At 39.4% G+C, this 9525-nt stretch overlaps 1 long non-coding RNA gene across 1 annotated transcript in view; it reads right to left on the reverse strand.

Annotated features, from left to right (window-relative positions):
• LOC112426282 (uncharacterized) overlaps window positions 1–3560 on the reverse strand; it is a 370034-nt gene extending 366474 nt beyond the window's left edge. Inside the window, exon 1 of the long non-coding RNA XR_003017557.2 lies at window positions 3460–3560. This is a non-coding gene — a long non-coding RNA (uncharacterized lncRNA). The remainder of the gene's footprint in view (window positions 1–3459) is intronic.
• Between the last annotated feature and the right edge of the window lie 5965 nt (window positions 3561–9525).

The following is a 9525-nucleotide window of genomic DNA, read 5'->3' on the forward strand; positions in this document are numbered from 1 at the left end:
TACAAGACATTAAGTTAAAGTATTGTTAACTCTAGATAACTTAGAATATCAGTACACTATTTGTACTATACATGGTCAGTTCATACACAATTCATCATTGTTTCCATGCTAAGATATCTAGACTAATTTTTATTTTAAAATAACTCAAGAGGGCCGGGCGTGGTGGCTCACGCCTTTAATCCCAGCACTTTGGAAGGCAGAGGTGGGCAGATCACAAGGTCAGAAGATCGAGACCATCCTGGCTAACATGGTGAAACCCCCATATCTACTAAAAGAATACAAAAAATTAGCCAGGCGTGGTGGTGGGCACCTGTAGTCCCAGCTACTCAGGAGGCTGAAGCAGAAGAATGGCATGAACCCGGGAGGCGGAGCTTGCAGTGAGCCAAGATCACGCCACTGCACTCCAGCTTGGGCGACAGAGCAAAACACTATTTCAAAAAAAAATAATAAATAAACAAATAAATAAAGAGAACCTAAACTATCATTATATTTATGGACAGATGATTTTTACAAATTTATGTTACAGACGCTAGCTGTAAATTGCCAAGAAAAATAATGTATAAAACCTCCATATTCTTAGATTTTACTTACATAGTTCAACATAAATTGAAAAAAGTCTCAGTTGTTTTGGTGTTAAGAGGCTTGTTTTCTAATAAAAATATGGGGCCAACAAAATTCAAAGGAGTACCTAATGTATGTCCATAATATATTAGAAAATGTGAATCTTTGTGAAAAGAAGGCTGGATTTTACTAAATCTTGGATTTCCCCAACGCAAAAATCTTGTCTTGAAGTATTTGAAATGAGGCCCACATGACTGAAAAGCTCTCTTTGAAATCATGTATTCTGTTTTGTTATGTGGAGCAGAAAAATGTTAATGAAACAGTGTCCTTGTCAAATAATGTCCCTGACTCCATGAAGCAGGTCATGAATTATAGGCAGCTATGCTGTTTGCCTACACCTGAATGAAACCATCCAGGGCTTTTAGTGCAGAAAAATCCTTGGTTCCTTACATAATACACACTGATTCAGTAAGATTCTTTTGGATGTTGTAAAGCCTATATTCAAAACAGCAAAATAGTTTTTTGCCAAGAAAATATCTGACTGGAAAAAAATCATGAAAATCTGTCAGAGCCTGAACCATTATTCCAATTTTCCTCCTTTGTTAAAGAAAGCAGCTTCACACATTACTGGGGTTTGTTTCTTCCAATAGCATCATACCCTGGTATCAAAGACTGCTAATATCCCTTAAAAAAATCCTCATCTCGATGTCACTGAAAATCTTTAATATGAACAAATACAAGGCTTCTACTACACAGAAGTTCATTGATACTTAAGAGGATATAGTGTAAAGAGGCAACAGATCTGGATTTCAATCCCAAATTGCTCATTTACTAGTTGGGTGATCTTGAACAACTTCTGTAACTCCTCTTGAGTCTAGAGTTTTCCTATCCGTACAGTGATAATTACATCTACCTAAAAATGCATGGTAACAACCAAATATGATAATATAAAAATTGATCTAGCAATGTCTAGTATTCAGTAAATGTTGGATTGCTTTAAACTGAATAAGCATCTCAAAACCTTTCTTGTTCCTTCTAAGCCTCCAACTCTAAATTTTCCCAGTGGGCAAAGAGCTTTTTTCCTTAGGCCTCATTTCTAGTATCTACGGTGCTTCCAAGACTAGCAAAACAAAGTTTCTCGTAGAACCACCTGACAAGAGGACCTCTTCTCTCAAGGTCAGCCTATGGCTTCCGCCAAAAAACTACCAGTTACCTCTCTCCCCATCCAGAACAGAGCACTATTTCCACTCACAGCCCAGTCTACGCTCTTAACTCCTCCCTCACAGTATATTAGAAAGCCTATTCACTTAACAAGGCAAAGGTTTTCTCTGAGTTATGAACAGTTGTCTCCTCTAATGGGCAGAAATATTCCAACTCTACATCTGTCATTCTAATTTTTATTCAGTTAGCATCTGACATCTACTAATCTAATCATCCTCTATGCATATGGATATTGGGTTATTATTACATTTAAGAAATGCAATGCTCATTTGAACGCTTACTTTACTTTAATAAGTGTTTTAAGGTAATTCATTACTCCATGTGCAGATTTTGCAACCCATCATTTGACTATTGAGTAATTCTGTTGTTTTTCATTAGCATTCATTGAGTGTTTTATACTTTACCAAACACTTTCTAATATTGATTTGATCTTCACAAAAATCCTATGTGGCAGGTAAGCCAGATATTATTAGTCTCACTTTTTTTAGATGAGGGACAGAAAGTTTAAGTCAACTGGCTAAAGCCATGTGGCAATTCCATTGACAAATAAACTAAATTCTATGTCTTTTGGCTTAAAACCTGTAACTTTTCCACTGTAATATGCTGTCTTCCAGTGTCACTGAGTACTATCTTTTATCTAATTGGCAATAAAAATAGTCAAAACAAAAGGAAGCCTCTGAAGTTAGCATCAGGGTAAGCGTATCAAACCAAATGATTCAGCCAGGTGTAGCAGCTCACATCTGTAATTCTAGCACTTTGCGAAGCCAAGGTGGGAGGATTGCTTGAGACCAGGAGTTTGAGATCAACCTGGGCAACACAGTGAGACCCTGTCTCTACAAAACATAAATGAAGAAAATAGCTGGGTGTGGTGGTGCACACCTGCGATCCCAGCTACTCTGAAGACAGAAGTGGTAGGATAGCTTGAGCCTGGAAGGTCAAGACTGCAGTGAGCTATGACTGTACCGCTGCACTTTAGCCTGGGAATCAGTGTGAGACTGTTTCAAAAAAAAAAAAAGTTATTAAAGAAAGCAAGCCTGTACCAAGAAATACTTTGTTTAATTTGTATTTAAAATGTTACATCCTTTATAAAAGTAAAAATGTAAAAAAAATTTTTAGGTTATAAAAATTATACATGGTAATTATAGGAAATATAAGAAAAACACAAATCACCTGGATATTATTTTGAGTGTATTGGATACTTATTGAGCATTTTGAATATGCAAAAGATGTGAGGTGATTTATGTTTTTAAACCACCCGGGTGGCTGCTCTGTGGAGAATGGTGAAGAGCCTCAGTGGCAGAGAGAACCAGTTAGGAGACTACTGCAGATCCAGGAGAGAACTGAGGGAGGCTTGGACCAGGTAGGGGCACTATGGGTGCTAAAATATGACATCTAGAACTGGGGCATCCTTTGAAGGTACAGCTGATGAAGCAGCTATGGGATGTGAGCAAAAGAAAGAAGCCAAGAATAATTTAGGATTTTGACCTGAGAAAAGGTTGGACAATGGGTATCATTTGGTCCAACAGAAGACAGAAAGAGAGTAGCAGATTTTTCAGAAAGAAGTTGAGAATTGTTTTGAATGTGTTAAAGTGGTGTATTAGTCCATTTTCACGCTGCTGATAAAGACATACCTGAGATGGGGCAATTTACAAAAGAGAAACGTTTACTTGGACTTACAGTTCTACGTGGCTGGGGAAGCCTCACAATCATGCACGAGGGTAAGGAGGAGCAAATCCCACCTTACGTGGACGGCAGCAAGCAAAGAGAGAATGAGGAAGACGGAAAGAGCGGAAACCCGTGATAAAACCATCAGTTCTCGCGAGATTTATTTACTGCCACGAGAACAGTATAGGGGAACCCGCTCCTTTGATTCAGTTATCTCCCACCGGGTTTCTCCCTTAACACGTGGGAATTATGGAAGTACAATTCAAGATGCGATTTGCACGGGGACACACAGTCAAACCATATCAGGTGGCTATTCATGTGGACTATCCAGTGGCCAGTTGGATGTATAAGCCAAGAAGGGAGAGGAGGGGTGGGGCGCAAGATAGAAATGTGGACGTTTATATCACACTGTCTCACTGCACTAATGCAGCTTGAAATTTGTCTCAGACAGTGTGTGTGTGATCCAAATAGCTGAACAATCAACACAGTTATTTCAGTCACTCAGAAGGTCAGTTTAAATCAACTCATTTAAATTAGTAGCCTGTGTGACTGAAAGTATCAAATTGATAATGCTACACTTGACGAAGCTTGGCAAAACTCATATGAATCCATTTGCCTCCCTAATAACAATTTTTCCATTGATTATTGTAGGAAACCTTTGTTGACATTACTTGCTCCCACATGCTTTTTTGGTTTTTGTTTTGTTCTCTTTTGTTTTTGATAATTGAGTACATCCCCATATCTTTGTATTTATGAGGCAGAGATAGTTGTTTAGATACATAAAACAATTATGTTCTATTTTTATCTCTAAATTGTTCATTTGAAATAGCAATTGCATAATCATTAGCTGTCTGGTTTGATAATTGAAAATAATTTTTGAAGAACTAAGTACTTTTATCCTCTCAAGTCTGCAGCAATGATGGCTAAATCGAACAACCTGGAGAAAGGGTGTCCTCTTACATACATTGACTGATAGATCGCCAAGACATTTTTTTTTTTTTTTTTTTTTTTTTTTTTTTTTTTTTTTTTTGAGATGGAGTCTCGCTCTGGCTGGAGTGCAGGGGTGCAATATCCGCTCACTGCAACCTCCGCCTCCCGCATTGCAGCGATTCTGCTGCCTCAGCCTCCGGAGTAGCTGGGACTACGGGGATGTGCGCCACCACGCCCAGCTAATATTTTGTTTTGTTGTTGTTGTTGTTTCTTTTTTGAGATGGAGTCTCGTTCTCTTGCCCAGGCTGGAATGGAGTGGCGTGACCTCGGCTCACTGCAAGCTCCGCCTCCCGGGTTCCGCCATTCTCCTGGCTCAGCCTTCCAAGTAGCTGGGACTACAGGCACCCGCCACCACGCCCGGCTTTCTTTGTATTTTTAGTAGGGACGGGGTTTCACCCTGATAGCCAGGATGGTCTCAATCTCCTGACCTCGTGATCCACCAGCCTCAGCCTCCCAAAGTGCTGGGATTACAGGTATGAGCCACTGTGCCCGGCCCAAGACACCTTCGGATTGTAATTTAGCTTCCTATCTCATGCCTCAAAAGAATACACTGGCCTGCAGGAGAGTTATAATTGTTACTGAAAATTATTACACTGATCTTCTGAAATATAATAAATAAATAAATAACAAGACTTTTCACATGAGAAGCCAACATGCAAAAGAGATATAATACGATTTGAAAGAAACAAAATGAAAAGAAAAAACTGAGAGAAGATAGACTCAAATGTGTAGCTTCCACATCACCAATTAGAAAGAAGGACGCCAATTCAACAACAGATAGTGGAGAAGAACAGCAAGGGTGCCTAACAGAAGATGAAGAGAAAATCAAATCACTTTAAAGTCTAAATGGACACCTTCCCCCACAGACACCTGCACTAAGGTAGTGTCTTTGAAGAAGTGATGCACTGCCATTGTGGGTTAATAGCTACCTCCCTATGCCTTGTTGGGTTTTGACAGTATCGGGGTATCAGAAAAAGGGAAAAACAAATGGCATAGTAAAGTAGTAACAGAGGCTCAGAGAGAAGTTGCTATACACAACACAGATTAGTGACAAGCTAGGCTATTAATGATCCAATATTGCGTCCATGACAATTTTTTGTGATATGTACTATATGGTACGTACTTTACAGTAGGTAGCTAAGTGCTTTACACACATTTCCTCATTCCTCCTCAATCTTATGAGACAAGTACCACCACCCTTTTAGGTTAATTTTCTAAATGGTGTAGAAAAAGGGCACACAACAGAGCTGCTTTTAGGCACCAATCATCGGCAAAACCAACTTGAACATGAGGGGAAAAGAAAGTATGTTTGATTCATACAAGCAACCTGTATTCACACAGGGTGATGGTGTAGCTGTCTCAGGGCAACTGAAAATAGGACTGGGAAGCTGGAGAACTCTGCCACTTCTCTCTGCTTTTCTCACTATGTGGGCTCCGTTCCCTCTTTCTTCGAAGTGACTTTCTCCTCATGGTGGGAAACAGAGCTGCCAGCACCTGCTAGCTCACGTGTCCCAACTTTGCTACCTGAGGGAGATACTCTCTTCCTAAACCCGGACCACTTCACTAGCCAGGGTATGCCACCCTGATTGGCTCAACCCTTTAGACGTCTCTAACCTCTCTATCCATCATGGCCTGAAGGGCAAGAGAGAAGCACACACAGGCCCCCTGGGTGACCTTGGTGCTCTAGACCACCACAGATGGTGTGCAATACATCATCCTAAGAAATGAAATCTCCTTCCAGGCAAAGCGAAAGGGAAGAAGCAGAACATTCAAGGGAAAAAAATAGAACCTCACTGCCTAATTGCATAAGTTTAGTTCCAGAACATCCATAAGAGATTAATCTGTTCTCTGTGATACCAGAACCCATAAAATAAAACAGTTCAGATTTTATCTTCACCTGTGAAGCAGTGCCTCTATGCATAAAACAATCCTTTTCCCCAAATATTAGGAAATGTAAAGTAGAGGTTTTAACCTTTGGGGTCCCAGTTCTCCTTAAGAATTTGAAAGGGCCACTGGGCCAGTGATTGAACTATTATCTCTGAACTTTAAAACCCCTAGCTTTGTGATGCTGCACATCACACTTCTGCTTCACTAGCTGTCACCTGTTAGGGTTCATCAAGAGGTGGCACTTTGGGGTAACGGCAAGACTGGAGGAAGAAGAAGGGTCCTGTTTCTTCCTGTAGGTGAACTGTCTGCTGTGGCTCCTGTACTTCCATCCTCAAAATGCCAGTCTGTTTTGGAGGCTTCAGTTGAGTCCAGTGTGAAGAGACTCCAGCACTCATAACAAGCACCGGCACGTCCCCTCAGAGCCGCTTGCATCAGCTGCCTGGCGTTCTTTCTAAGAAGTCCCAACACCATATGAGCAGGGGCTCCTTAGAGAGCTGAGTTTCAGGTCTATGGGGCCCCCTCCCCATGTTTTTAAATTGTAATGATTCCAGACCCCCTTTTGTGTTTTTTTCAACTCTGGGAGTAGCAGTAGTTCCTGCAAATACTACCTTTGTGACCACTTAGAAGTCACACCAGCTATTTTTCCAGAAATAATTTAATAGAAAGAAGTGTTAACTAAGGTCAAAATTGTAACAAGGTAACTGAACAAGCAAAAAGAGAATTCTGTCTCCTAAATAGATGTTATGGACATATCCCCAGAAATATGCACCTATTACATACATACACTCCACATAAAAATTGTAATGTGTTCATTAGTACGCTAAAATTTACCTAGAGCCAACTATAAACTCCATGAATCCAAAACTAAGAACCTTAGTTTGATCTCTTGACCTTCAGAACATGATTGATGCAGAGGTTAGAGACACCTACAGACCCTGGCCAGTGAAGTGGTCCAGGTTTAGGAAGAGAGTATCTCTCTCAGGTGATGAAGTTGGGACGCGTGAACTAGCAGCTGCTGGCAGCCCTGTTTCCCACCATGAGGAGGAGGCCACTTTGCAGGAAGAGGGAGTGGAGCCCACATAGTGAGAAAAGCAGAGAGAAGTGGCAGAGTTCTCCAACTTCCCAGTCCTATTTTCAGTTGCCCTGAAACAGCTGCACCATCGCCCTATGTGAACACAGGTTGCTTGTATGAATCAAACATCCTCCCACTTGTTAAAGTTGGTTTTGCTGACAATTAGTACCTAAAAGCAGCTCTGTTATGCACTCTTTTTCTGTACCATTTGGAAAAATAGCCTATAAAGTTGGTGGTACTTATCTCTTAAGATTGAGGAGGAATGAGGAAATGTGTGTGAAGCACTTAGCATGGTATCTACCATGCTGGGTCTGATGCAGGGCACTTCAATAATGGTTCTTAGAAAACAATTTGAGAGTGCCCTGAGTTCTAGGTACTGGTCACTTAACAGTCCGGTTTCATAAGTAAATGCATTTACCTGGATTCCATGCTGTTTCCCAAAAGGTAGCCTTGGCATTTCAAGTGAGATATCACATTAAAAGACTGTACATTTACCAGTGAAAAAAGTGAAATGGTTAATAAATTATGATCCTGAAGGAGACTTTTATGATCTTGAAGAGCTTATTTTCTATCACAGTCTATTTTCTGAATAGCTTTGAGAACTACTTTTTTTAAGTCTATTCTTGTAATGTTTTTCAACCTTTATTTTGGCAGGTCCAAATGAATTAAGTTCCCTTGGGTTTAAGTAGACTCAAGACAAAGGCTGATATTAAGATCTTCTAGAAAATTGTGGGCCAGTGTCATGTGACAAGCATCATCTTTTTCTTCCAACAGGGAGAACTCCAAGATGAAATGCAGATTGCCCAAAAAGAAGGCAAGATGATCTCCTGGGGCACAGAAAGAACTTTTAGAACTTCTATTTACATTCACATTTCATCTCATGCTTTTTAAATTTATATTTTTGAGCATGTTTTATAATGTACATAATTTATTAGTTTGATAAAAACATGTAATATTTTATAAATAAAAATAAACATTTTGATATCTAGGCTGTGAGTACATTCTCGAAGCTTTTTTAAGAGGGATACACTTTAAAAAATTTTTGGAGACCACTGCTGTAGTGATAAAGAACCATATGCTTTGGAACGAGAGTCAATGAACTTCGCCTACAGGCCAAATCTGACCTATCTACGTATGGCCCTTCAAGCTGCAAATGAAAAAATTAAAAAGTATATATAGCAGAGACTGTATGTGGTCCACAAAGACTAAAATATTTACTGTCTTCCCTTTACAGAAAATGTTTGCTGAGTTGTGCTTTGAAATAAGCCCACACAAAACACATTCAAAATTCTTTGAAAGGATGAGGGAGATTCCCCTTCTACTTTGTTAATGAAATTTGTACAAATGAGAAGGGAAAGTGGGTGTAAGTTCATAGGTTGGTACTTGTGATCTAACTATGGATGTTACAGATACCAAAAATAATTATTTAAACAGGGATGAAAAGTCAAGGGCAAGAGCAACAGTGAATGCATTGAAAACTTCTTTAAGAATGATGATGACTCTTGAGGGTGGCCTATTACACTGACCCAAAGGGTCTCACAAATCAGCTTCATTTTATGAAAAAGAAACAAATAAACAAGGAATAAGTTGACTCTAGGAGTTTTATGTCAATAGCTATGGCTATAAAATTTCATAATAACTGATGCTTAACAGGTGATTCTGAATCACCAAAATTAGGAAAAATTGTTTTCAGTTTTCTCCTATTAAGGAGTGAGAAATACATTTTAGTAGCATTTATGCCACAGAAAGGGGCTGAAATATATATTCCTAAACTTACAGGTTAATTCACATCCAAGAAACTAGGCTCCATAGAATGACTTGATACCCAACTGACCAACTCTTGGTAATATAAAGATGGAAACAGAAGCTTTATTAAAGCCAAAATGCTGATAGCCAATTCATTGAAAATGCCCCCCATAGTACCTGTTAATGAAGAAGAAGAAATTAAAATATATGGTAATTAGGCTACCTGTGTTAGGGCTGATCAGGCTTTCCAGTAGGCCTATTAACTATGACATGTTAATTCAGTTCTATTTTAGAGTTCACTAAATATGTTATTCACATTGTCTGAAATCTGGAAGCTGAGAATGTATCTGTCCTTTGACCACTGGATCAAGTAGAATTAACCT

Source organism: Macaca nemestrina, chromosome 5 (genome assembly GCF_043159975.1).
Source record: "Macaca nemestrina isolate mMacNem1 chromosome 5, mMacNem.hap1, whole genome shotgun sequence".
Lineage (NCBI taxonomy): Eukaryota > Metazoa > Chordata > Mammalia > Primates > Cercopithecidae > Macaca > Macaca nemestrina.